We start from the raw sequence: 12933 nt of genomic DNA, 5'->3' as shown, positions 1-12933 counted from the left end.
GAGAGAAAACCTGGATGCGGAGGGAGGTCAGATGGCCTGAACAAGGAGAACTGACCAATCCACACCAGCCCGTGGAGATCCAAGGGGCAAAGGCCTCAGGGACACCGGTGGCAGAGGGTCCCGACACGAGAGATGGATCCATCGCCGTCTAACCTGCATGTCCCAGGAAGGAGAGGAACTTGTGCGCAAAGGCAGGAGTCAACAACTACCCTTCAGGTGGAGCTACGGACTTTGTGAGGTAGTACCCTCATCATCTCCTCCATTCACACGCAGACTGTGGAGTTGGAGCAACGCTGTGGAAAAATACCCGGCCCAGTGGAAACCTGATGAAAAGGGCCTCCGGGACATCTCGTGGCAGGAGAACACCCGAGAGAGGGGCGTTCTAGTGAGAAGAATGTCCTTCAAACACTCCATCCTTTGTAATGTAAAGCCAAGCTGCCTACAGTGAAGAAACCGACGGACCAGTAGAAGACAACATCCTTCAAGTCTAACATCTGGTCATCCTGTTTGGCGTCACCCTCAAAAACAAGATCTCAGTGGACTGACCAACACACTTCCACGGCGCAAGTAAAGAAGAGCACGCCCACTGAGAACCAGGACGTCAAGCCAGGAAGAACTAAAGTTTCAGCAGCAATTTCCACCGTCGTCATCAAGCAAGCAGCTGAAGAGACTCGGTGTAAATTTGTAATTATTGTATATTTCTGTATTTTCTCCCACAGGTTCGGACTTTTGTCTTTCCTTAATTTTTATCAAATTTTGGGAGGAATGTTGTGTCCTGCTGGACACATTCTAGTTGTTCTTTGTGTAAGCCTACACTAAACACCCACCCACCACTGATGTCACGAGGCACGTGACACAGGGCCTAGGGCCCCAACACAACAACTTATAGCATCAACTTGGGTCTGCCAGAATGTGATCTGAGACGACTCCTGCTCCTTCAAAATGCCGCTGCTGGGCTGGTATGTTAGCCCCTAAAATATGGAATACTCTTCTGGTCACCTTCGATCGATGCCATCATTGGTAATGTTCAGATGCGTATGGAAAACTATGCTTTTCAGGAAAGGTTTGGGTCTAATAAATAGTCTCTGCTGGTGTCTGCTTTTAGACTCCAAACGTACGCTTTATCAGTACCTTAGCCACAACCAATGTGTCGCAGATCATCAAGAAAACTAAACTGCGACCAAATAATTGAAAGAAAATATTTAGAGATGAGGCTCAAGCCTCGATATCCAAGGCCTCCACTGTCAGATCGAAGCTGACAGCAAGAGAAGAGCAGATCATGGCACTTCCTGCTTTATTTCGTGTCTCATGGGACGAAGACATGGAAGTGCTAACTGGTATCATTCGTATGGCTCAGAGATTCTTCCTCAACAGGCTTGTGGGACTCTCATACCTTCGGGCGAGCATCAAGTAATACTGGTTGTTTTTACAAACTGACTTGACATTAAGAAACTTTTTACATTAACTTCAAAAACGTAAATACAATGTATCGCTGATAAAAAATGTTTTTTCATAAATACCAATCGATAGGTATAAAAATGTACTTTCTAGCAGGGATTAATCACCGTGTGCTCAGCCCTAGACCAAGTTTGGAACTGAATTTAATTACGATTTGTGGACCTGTGTGCTGAGGATTGTAATTGTTTAAATACATTACTGTTACATTTCACAACATTTGTATTTTTCTAAGAAAAAAATAGGCTACTGAGAGGGCTGTAAAAGTGTGTTTACATTATCATGCAGATCAAAAGTGAAAGAGTCTACGAGGTCTCTGAAGATCGCGCATGATCAGCTGCTCCATTCCACTTGTTATGCTTTGCATTCTGGGACTTGTAGTCTTGGAATTATTACAGTTTAAACAAAACCTCAAGTTCTGAATGTAAAGAGAAAAGCTGGACAGAAGCAGCGAGCCTTGCTTAAACCACGAAAACATTAAAGGGCTGCACCCGTTATGTGTTTATTTTTTTACCGGATCTCTAATGGTTATCTGTGATTTATACATGGAAAACAAATAGGAGAACTGGCAAGAAGGCAGATTTATAATTTCCGGACTTGCCTGGCTTCTGGTGTGTTGATCAGCATCTGAATTTAGAAAGGGCGGCTGACACACGGACACTCGAGCAAGCTGATTAGAGACAAGTGCCCACATTTAGTAAAGGCTTGCGTTGCCTTGGCATGACTCAAGGTGACCCAAACCCTTAAGTAGGATTTACTATGCCACACAGAGCCCACCTTGCATGGCCCTGCATGGCATAGCAAATCTGAAGTGAGACAAGACACCACAAGTGGCTGTCTTGCAGTGCTCTGGCCTAGGAAGGTGTTCCATGGATGGACTGTGGGTGTTCCCACTCATTTGCACCATGGTTTTAGGTGCATTCCCAGATTTACTGTGGGGCACATTTACAAGCCCCCTGCACTGCCGGAGCATCTCTTTTTGTGACACTCCAGTGGTGCAGATTACAAATAAATATCTATAAGGCCACGCAAAGGCACTAAACAGCACACGCAGCCGCATGCGCTGAAAAGCGCTGGGTGCCACCTGCGGCTCGGGACGGGCCAAGGGCGGGACCGTCCACACCCGTCAGAGCCCAGAGGAGTCTGGGCCACTTCTCTTAGTTCTGGGACTAGTTGGGACGAAGTTGTTGTGACTTTGTGGACAACCAGGGCTGGAGACTCAAGGAAGGTTCCAAGAGAGGAGTCTTGTGGATGAGTATTCCCAGCCAATAAGACAGGAAGGTAGGAGGAGTCTTTGTGTATTTTTCAACCAGAAGCAAGAGGTTTGTTTGCCCAGATAGTGGTTGTATCTTAGTCCCTCGTAGCACTGCTTGCTGGCCAGCCGGTTTAGTTAATATTTATCCCTGTTCGGGAATCATGGGGAAACATAAAGGCCCGACGTCAGTACCCTCAGGTATTCCAGCCACGACAATGGATGTATTCTTATTACGGGCAGCGGGGATCATAGACAAGGAAATCCAGCTGGTTTCCTGCCAGCTCTCTCACTCCCCTGTCCTCTGCCCTGTCCCCAGCCCACTAGGTACAGTGGGGTAGCGTATCGCATCCTGCCCAGTATACCCAGCTTGAACATGGTCCCTCATATAGTCAAACAAGATCACCATCCTTGGGGATTGAGGGCAATCATGGCCTAGAGGTAGCCATAGTCAGCAACACTGAACTTGGATCTACAGGCCCAACCACACCAACCAAGGGCCCGGGGTGTAAGGTCAAGCCAGGGGGTTTAAAAGCAGGGGCAGGTACGGGAGTTAAAAGGAACGGTCATGCAGCAGGGGCTATAGCCAAACATGAAAGGGCAGAAGGATCAGGACATTGTGTCAGCAATCCGCAACCACTGTCTAAGGAGGACATGGATGCCTTGATGGATGGCTGAAAGGGCACCTTGATGATCAATATCGAGCGGAAACTAGATCCCATCAGTCAAAGTCCAGCTACAATGGAGGTGCAGCTCACGAGGATTTGTCAATATAGGCCTGCTGGGAATATGGATCGTCTTGGGGGGGCTCCAATGGGTCCCTGCTCAGCTAGTAACACACTTGGTGAGCAAAGTCCAAATGAGGACAGGCTTTCACTAACATCTGTGCAAATTAGTGGCAAACTACCTCCAAGGCCAGTGTCCCACAGCCTGTTCTGGTCCAGCCAAACCCCCAACGGATGAGTCAGTAAGTGTTGGGAGTGCCCTCCCAGAGCCCCGCGCATCAGACCCCTGGGGGAAGAGACCGAGACAGAGGCTACCAACGTTACATCTTCCACCAGAATCCTCTCCATATGTATTAGTACTTAGGAATGTTGCGGCGCTCCCTTTGGGTGCCAGTGAGGAATTTGTATTACTCAATAACAAGGTACTGCACTGGTTGGATTGTAATGCGTCTCTTGGTCTAAGGTTGGAGAAACACAGTATTATGGTGCGTAGAGTATCCTGGGACAGGAGGTCGACAAAAAACCTGGCAGGAGACTGTGTAATTGTCAACTTTAACAGACCCCATCTAGTAGATAGAATTTTACATTCAGTGTTACAGAAATCACTTGGGTGGGGTTGTATCATCTATTGTGGCCTTCCCCCAACTGCATTTTTATAGATCCTTCACCCGTGCTTTGACACCCAACAGGATGGGCTCCTGGAGGGATGTACGTCGTTACAACGCATGCTTTTACCACGCATGCCTTTACGACGCAACTTTTACAACGCAAACCATTACAACGCATAGTGCTTAGGGGTGCTGGATAGTGAATAGTTTAATTTACTATTCCAACTCCAGTCCCCGTGGACACTAGGGAAGGTGTTGGATAGTAAATTAAATCTATTCCCTATCCTAGAGCGCCCCCCAGTGCAATGCGTTGTAATGGTTTTCGTTGTAATAGTTGCGTCGTAAAGCCACTGCGTTGTAAAAGTTGCGTTGTAAAGGATGTTTCCCCTCCTGGAGGCTCCCAGCTTATCCCAGTTGCCCTGAGCTGGATCTGTAGTTGGTATCTCAAGACATACCACTTTATTTTTCTTTTACACCTCTGGAATCATTGGACACTTGTGATTGACTCATTGACAAAGATCCCTTAGAGATAGCATCCTCTCACTGTAGAAAAATAGGGCCTCCCTCTATAGGTCCTGGGGACGGTAAAGCTTGTAAATTTATCTCACTGAACATTGCCAGATTAGCAAACAAGATCAATAACCCAGGTTGGATCACTTTTATAAAAGGATTTAATGTGATTTGTTTCCAGGAGACGTGGACAATTACTAATAGCTTCTTTCTCAAGGGATTTAAGCCATTTTGTGTACTAACCACTCCTTCACAGGCGGGCTGCTCACTTATGTCTCCCTGGACATACGGTGCAGCTTGAAGGAATTATCAACTCATAATGATTGTCTGCAGGCTTTATCTTTTTCCCAGGGGCTGGTAAACTTGTTGTTGTTAAATTTTTATAATGCCAATACAGAGCCTCCAAATGACTGTAATATCGCTAGGACGGGCTCTTTTCTAAGGAACATGACCATTAAGGCTCCCTTGAATGGCTACCTCATGATTGCAGGAGATTTTAATATTCATCTATGTGGGGACCCAAATGCAAGCACTTTAAATGGCATAAGATGCCCTCGGATGACAGGTATGCATGTTGAACATACCCTACTGGGAGACAGTCTTAACGCCTTAGTCGATGAGTTTGATCTGACCATGACTATAAGCAGGGTGGCCCATGGTAGGAACCATATTAATCCGACATTCACTTGGAAGGGGAGTTCAATGTTTATAGATTTCATTTTTGTTTCCAGCCCCTTCTTTCAGCTTCTTTTGGATTTCTATGTCTAAGACAGCATTTACAGCAATCATAACCCGCTGTGTATCTCGACCACATGGCCAAAGCCTGGGAAATCCTGTATGTTAATTCCCAGGGGAACACTAATGGCAATAGATCAGGGCAGAAGGCTAAAATGGGCACAGATAACCCCGGACTCCTTCTAGGAGTTCCTTTTGGCCAAGTGCAAGAGGGAAATCGATGTCTGTACAACTGGACGAGAGGAGGCAGGGGCTGCACTGGAGGCATTCTCTGCCATTTCTTATACAATTTGACACCTATTTAAGGCACCACCCAAGTCCTCGATGGTTTGAGTCATGAGTTGGTTTGATCACGATTGTTCCTGTGCGGCCAGGAATCTGAGGGGTGCATTAGGCACTCTATCAAATGACTCTGCTTTGGTAAAAGAGTGTAGAGGGATATACAAAGCTGTATTAGCAAGGCGTAAGGCCAAGCTAAAGGAGGAGGCATGGAGTAAGCTCATTGAGGCCTGTGCCCTAAAAAATTGTAACCAGTTCTGGAGTATTGTCAGCTGTTCTTTCCTGTCAGGTGAAAACACTCAGACCCTAGACGCACATATTACAGAAGAGGTATGGGTTGGCTATTTCCAGGAAATGTTCAGCAGCCCATCAGACCAAGTCTAGTTGGTGGTGGAGGAAAGTCATCCCTTGTCATCACAGCCAATGAAGTTAGCAAAGGTATAGCTGGGTTGTCTAGGAACTAAGTGCCAGGACTCGATGGTATCCCTCCTGACATTTACCTATCCAACCCACAGTTGTGGGTGCCAATCCTTACCACCATTATAAATGATGCAATGAGAGGGGATCTACCTAGCACTTGGCCCCTATCCACCATCGTCCCGGTTTTCCAAAAAGGAAATAGAGACAGCACCCTCGGTTACAGGCCCATATCAATACTGGATTCATCTGTTAAAGTGTTGGGACCTGTCTTGTTTGATTGGCTGTCCACATGGGCGGATTACAAAAACATCTTAACTGACATCTAACACGGTTTTCGTCCAGGGAGGTCCACAGTCGATCAATGTCTGAATTTATATATGATTGTCAACAAAAATACCATTGCTCAATCTCTAAGTATATATCTGGCCTTCATGGACATGTCCTCGCCTTTGACAGTATAAAAAGAAACAAGTTATGGGAGACCTTATTGGGCATGGGCGTGGACAAAGACAGCGTCCTTTTCCTCCGTGAGCTTCATAGGGACACCAAAGCAGTGGTACGGTACACAAATGACTGTCATGTCACGCGTCAATCCCCAATTCAGAGAGGGGTGCAACAGGGCTGTATATTGACCCTTTTCTTATTCAACTTATATATTACCGACTTGGAGAAGGTACTAGTAGACTTCCCCCAGGAGGGATGGCGCGGTATGCCCGTACTATTGTATGCCGATGAGGTCGTCCTTATGGCCAGGACAGTGAGGGGTCTGCAAGCCCTGCTCAACTCCTTTGTGAAGTTCATGGAGGACCGGACCTGTCATTCAACAACTCTTAGTCATATGTGATGCAGGTGGGGCTAAGTCCAAGGAAGTCCTTCAACTTCAAGGTAGGGTCTACACCAGTTCCTAAGACCAGTGCCTTCTCTTACCTGGGGGTGATGCAGGACGCCAAACTAAATTTGGGCACCCTGAGAAGCAAAAAGAAAGGGGAATTCCAACGGGCTAATGCAGCAATTTTTAACTTTGCTTCGCGTTGGGTAAAAAACCAGTAGGTGCAACTTTGGAGATTTATAGAGCTAAGTGTCTAGCACAGGTAACTTATGGTAGTGAAATTTGGAGCTATACATCACATGAGGAGTTACAAAGAATTGAAAATAGGTTCCTGAGACAACGCCTATGTGAACCACAGGGAACCTCTACTTTTTCTGACACGAAGAACTGGGTATGTCCTACCTGTCAGACCTGTTGTTGTATCTCCCATTATCCTATTGGCTCAAAGTCTGGGTGAATAAGGGGACCGGCTTACATAAAGACATCAGAAGGGATTGTATGGCCCTTGATTATGCCCACCATATCCCATGGTTTAAATATATCTGGGAAGGATTTAGGACTCTTGGAAGGGCGCACCTCTTTAGTGACCGAGATTCAATCAACAGGAAGGATTTACTTTGGGCTAAGAAGTCTTTTTTTAAACTCTGGGTGGTGAACAGGGAGGACTGTGAGTTAATGAAGCCCAGTGTACGCAAATACAGTATCCTGAAAACAGTACAATCTATGGAACCGTATCTCCTTGGGCTCTCTAACACTTATGACCGTTTTTTTGACAAGGTTCAGTTTTGACATATTTTATCTCCTCCTTTCCCACCGTTGAGAGAGAGGCAAAGGTGAGACCCTGCCATCATGCGGTTGTGACAGCAAGTCCCCTCAGATTCATTTTTTAATGTTTTGTAGTTATTATGAGATGCCGAGGAAGACCTATATAATCCCAATTTTAAAAACAGCAAATTTTAATCAAGTGCATCCTGCCTTTACTTTTTTAGCTATACTCTCAGGGTCTACGTAACGGTATGTTCTTATCTTTTTTAAAGCCCGCAGTTAAGCTTGGATCTAGTAGTGACTAGCACCATGTGTAGAGTAGGCCTGATTAAGTTTTATATCTATTTATTTTAAAAATGTGTTCCATATTAATGTATGATATTTGATGACGATGATATCAATTGGATGGGAGTTTTTTGTATCGTTGTATTTTTGACTTTTATGGTTTTTATTACAAAAGACGAATAAAGTTTATTGATTGATTGATTGATACATGCAGCATTTTGCAGCATTCATAGAAAGAGGAAAACACCCCTGAGTATTATTTCTGTGCAGGAAGGTGCTCAACAATCATGCTGACAACACAGGGCCCCTTGCACCATGGTGCAAGGGCGCCTGCATTGGTGCCTGGCAGCCGAAACTGTGCCAGCAAAGGCAGAAAAGACATGAATGCACCATATTGCATGAATATGGTGCATTCTGCCCTTTCACTTTGGCGCAGAGAACGCAGCAAGGTGACTTGCTGCGCTGCTTTATGTCAAAATCCCATAAATGAAAGCCTGAAGATAGTAGTCCTGGGAATGCGTCACAATGCTATGACTACCCAGGAAGGAGTAACAAGGAGAAATATGTTTATTTCTGTTTATTTTTGCTCTTTCTACATGTGCAGCATTCTGCAGCACACATAGATTAGAGGAAAAGGTTTCGAAGATTGTTTTTGTGCAGGAAGGTGTGCCCTCCTGCACAAAAACAATCTTGCCTGCAAGGACGCTTACATTGGCACCTGGCAGATACTACTGCGCCAGCATAGACAAAATGCGCAATATCTTAGCAGATATGGTGCATCCCTTCCCTCTATAATTGACGCAGCGTAGCAAGTTGTCTTGCTTTGCGTCAAATGTTAGTAAATCTGCCCCAAGGGGTAGACGTGCGGTGCTCAGAGAGATGTATTGGAAGGGTGTGCAGCAGCCAGTGGCGGAGCAAGAATGCCACGGGCCCTAACGCATGCACGGAAATGGGCTCCTATTTCCCCGTCAGGTACTGAAATGCAGCAATAACCGCTGGGCACCGGTTCCACTGCACCTGCTACACTATGCATTGCTGCACCCCAGAACGCAGCTAAGCAGAAAGGATGGGGCGTGATGCCAGAGCTTCCCACTTCGTCGGCTCAACATTCTGTGATTGTGGGCAAAATCACTTGATCCATCTAATCACCCCGTGCCTTAAAAAAACATGAATGGAACCATACTGGTGCTCATGTAAAGCGCTCCAATACGATCGGGAGAGTTAGCGCTATACAAAAAAGGCGCACAAGCCAGCTTTCTCCTGTCACATAGAAACGGAATTAAACCTTTACTTTACAGTAGCCTCCTGCTAAAATAAAGTGACTTAAACGTTCAACTCGGCGGCCATCCTTGTGACGACCCGTCTCTCACGCCAAATCTCCATCTAAGGCAGGCCCCTTTGCAAATGTGACACATATTGTAGGACATTCCAACGAGCATTTACCTTAACGAGGTCAGAATCTCTCCCCAGTCTTACCTGTGCTTCAGTGGCTGGTGCTTGTAGGGGTGCAGCCGTGACCATAGCCGCGGGGCACTGTGTATATGTATCCTTTGAGCTTGGTTATCAGTGTTTGCTCTAGGAGGGATCCAGGCGTAATAACTGTGAATTTCGGGTTATTAAATATAGCCTCGCCCAAAGACCCCTGCTAGAAAAGCGTCATCGCGCCTTCCATCTGCTCATCTATTTGCCTTTTGTTCAACTCATTGAAGGTTGGGACAGGCTTCGGAAGTAGATAAATAAAACGTGCTACGCAGCTATCTGTCCCGGACTTAAAACACTCAAAAAGGGCAACAGCATCATGTTTCGTTTACCTAATAGGAAAGAGATGTTGATTCTGGGGATTTGCTATGGCCAAATGTGCAACATTACTACGGGGTATTTTTTTCTGAGAAGTTAGACACTGGTCCTTTTAGTGGCCATTATCCTTCTGAATATGACACAACCCAATTAAGATGTGTAATTGCCTGGGTAATCACAACATAGGAGAAGGAATTTCTGCAACCTGATCAGCTGACTTTTTAATTGTGTTGGGAATCTGTGGCAGTATTATATTCCTGGCGAAGGAATGATAATGTTGGACATCAACCAGGATTCGCATATTTCGAGCAGGCCACAATCAGAAATAGGCAGGAGAAATGACCCCGAGGATCAGGTGCTTCTCCAGATGGTTGAAGTCAGTGAGACAACTTGTCAATATCAAAGGCGGGACTGTATGTGCACTTTACTGGCCATAATTCCGAGTACTTGACCTGAGGTAGAAAGTAGGCGCCCAGATCCTCAATAACATATTTATTACCCCCTGCAGTAAAGATGGCACCAGACTGTAATAAAACCTTAAAACATATGCACAGTTAAAAAAGTAAATGAACCAGTAAAAATTGCACAGTTAAATAAACACAAAAAGGCCCTCGCAATAGTATCTTCTAGGAGATAAGACACCACACGGTTCAGAGTTGTATTTACCATGGGCAGAAGCACACCTGATAAAAGCCAGTTTTATCACTCCGATTTTCCCTCTACTGAAAACAGATGCAAAATGTGCACAGCAAAATGTCTGGAATCCGGAACCGCAAGTGGATGTGGGCCTGATAGTGCTGGAACTCGTTTAATCCGATGCTGGGCCCATTAACTCATACTGACCAGAATATGGGGTGGGAATAGCTGCTTGCTTTGAAAACTCCATACTAAGTAGTAACACTGGGTACTGACATGCCAATCAAAATAGAATGTTTGCGAACAGTGTAATGTGATGTCCGCGACGCCGCTAACAAGCTATGCAACATAACGTTTTCCGGACTTTCACTGGCTGATTCCTTTCATTATTGCATTCCTTATGGCATTTACAACTTTCCATACAATTTCTCAGTGTTCGTGTTCAAGATCTGTACTCACAGCAACTCTGCTTTGTCTCCCAGGTTAGGGTTAGGCTTTTCACTGCAACTTAAAGATTGGATAAGCCTGTGATTCAAAGATGCTCAGGACATGGAGTCCGATGCACCGTATGCAATAGCCTTGAGACGCTCCTGGGTGAGTAATCGCCCTTAATAACAATCCTGATTGATTTTTTGATTTTTTTTGCAGATTCATATAGTGCAAACTTGACCCTAAGGTATTGTAGCGCTTTGCATGAGCACCAGTTAAGTTACACAAGGTCACATTCATTTTTTAGTAGGCACTGATTGATTGAAAGTCTATAGGTCTGACTAGTAACTGAAAATGAAAGCCTGCTCTGTCACCTTTGCTAATGCTTGCTTCTAGACCAGAGCTTCCCAAAGTGTTTTAGAACCAGACCCACATGTTAGATCAACAAACTTTCACGACCACCTAGCTTTAATGGCCAAGTGGAGGATGATTTTTTTAAAGCATCGTTCGGCAGCGCTCTCTCACTTACAGCACATTTTTTATTGAAATGGGCACTAGATTTGCACAGACATACAGTTTAAGGGCCAGATGTATCAAAGAAAAGTTAGACTTTTTAGAGTATTGCTATTTGAGAATTGTAAAACTATTCTCCACAGGTGCAGGGAAGGCCTCCCCGGGCTCGCGGGACCCGGGCCCGGGCACCCTACCACACAGCAGGCCCGAGGACGGAGCCTGAGGTGGGGAGGCCGCCCTCCCTTGGGTCCCGTTCGGAGCTCCTGAACCCAGCCAAGCAGGGGGAGGCTCCCCATGCATGATGGAACCCTGTCTCGGGCCTTTGGCACACTGGCAGGCCATGGGACAGGGACCAGGGCTGGAGCACCCGACAAGGGGCCCGGCAGGGCCCCTGGCCCCAGCTGGAGCTCCTTGACCTGGGCGCACAGGAGAATCCTCCATGGGCCTGCGGGACCCTGCCCCGGGCACCCTGCCATGTGGCAGGACGGAGCCACGGGTGAAGCGGGTGCCCTCCCTGGGTAGATCAGGAGGGGGAGTTTCCCCGGGCCTGGCGGATCCCCTTCTCATGCCCCCGATGGAGCGGCAGGCTGGAGGACTGAGTCTAGACCCCTGGACCCCGTCGGGGATCCCGGGCACAAGGGATGCCTCCTCATGCCCGCGGGCCCCATCCCGGGCGCCACACCACACGTTTGCCCAAGGGACGGGGCCCTGGCCTGGGGGCTGTCCTGGCCCATCCAGATGCCGGCTGAGGACCGCCTGGCCGAGAGGGGTTCCGGAGTAACCGGTCTCTAGCAATCTGGAGGAAGGGTACCCCGCCTTCCTGGTAACCTGTGTGCACCGTGAGACTGAGGGGACCCACGGCACAAATGTGCCTGACCTCCTGGAGCCCTGTATGAGATCGGGGAGGCGAATGAGCCCTCATAGAGACTTTCAGGGCAGCCCGGCTATCTGGTCGCCCCATTGGAAAGCATTGCGTGCTACCAGATGGCCGAGTGGATAAGCGCGATCAGATTGCTGAGGGGATAGGCCAAGCAGAGGGAGGCTCCCTGGGCACAACGGAACCCTGTCTTGTGCCTTTGGCAGAGAGGCAGGCCGGTGAACGGGGCTCAAGGCTGCAGCAACTGACCCGGGGCTCGGCCAGGGCCCCTGGACCGAGCCAGAACTACCAGGTCCAGAGGCACAGGGGAAGACTCCCTGGGCCCGCTGGACCCCGTCCCGGGCACCCTGCCACATGGCAGGACCAAAGGCGGAGCCCGGGGTGGGGAGGCCACCCTCCCCGCTGTCCCTGGGAGCCCCTGAACCAAGCCAAGCAGGGGGAGGCTCCCCAGGCATGAACAGACCCTGTCCCAGGCCTTTGGCAGACCGGCAGGCCATGGAAAAGGGCCCAGGGCTGGAGCACCCAACCCAGGGCCCGACCGGGGCCCCTGGACCCAGCCAGGGCTACCAGACACAGGGGAAGCCTCCCTGGGCCTGCAGGCCACACGGCAGGACCAAGGAGAGATCCCGGGGTGGGGAGACTGCCCTCCCCGGGCCCCTGGGAGCCCCTGAACCAAGCCAAACAATGGGAGGCTCCCCGGGCATGAAGGAACCCCGTCCCAGGCCACCGGCAGGCCACAGGAAGAGGCCAAGGGCTGGAGCACCCAACCCGGGGCCCGGCATGAACGAACCCCGTTCCAGGCCTTTGGCATAACAGCA

The 12933-nt window shown here is 48.0% G+C and overlaps 1 protein-coding gene across 1 annotated transcript in view; it reads right to left on the bottom strand.

Moving 5' to 3' along the window:
* The window catches only part of LOC144784238 (regenerating islet-derived protein 4-like), an 83701-nt gene extending 74250 nt beyond the window's left edge, over positions 1-9451 (bottom strand). The window contains exon 1 of the mRNA XM_078662893.1: positions 9340-9451. The gene's annotated coding sequence lies outside the window, so the exon portion shown is untranslated. The remainder of the gene's footprint in view (positions 1-9339) is intronic.
* Positions 9452-12933: the final 3482 nt, after the last annotated feature.

The sequence above is a fragment of the Lissotriton helveticus genome, chromosome 10 (genome assembly GCF_964261635.1).
Source record: "Lissotriton helveticus chromosome 10, aLisHel1.1, whole genome shotgun sequence".
In the NCBI taxonomy this organism is placed as follows: domain Eukaryota; kingdom Metazoa; phylum Chordata; class Amphibia; order Caudata; family Salamandridae; genus Lissotriton; species Lissotriton helveticus.
Note: the sequence above shows the minus strand (reverse complement) of the source record. Positions and strands in the feature narration are given on the sequence as shown.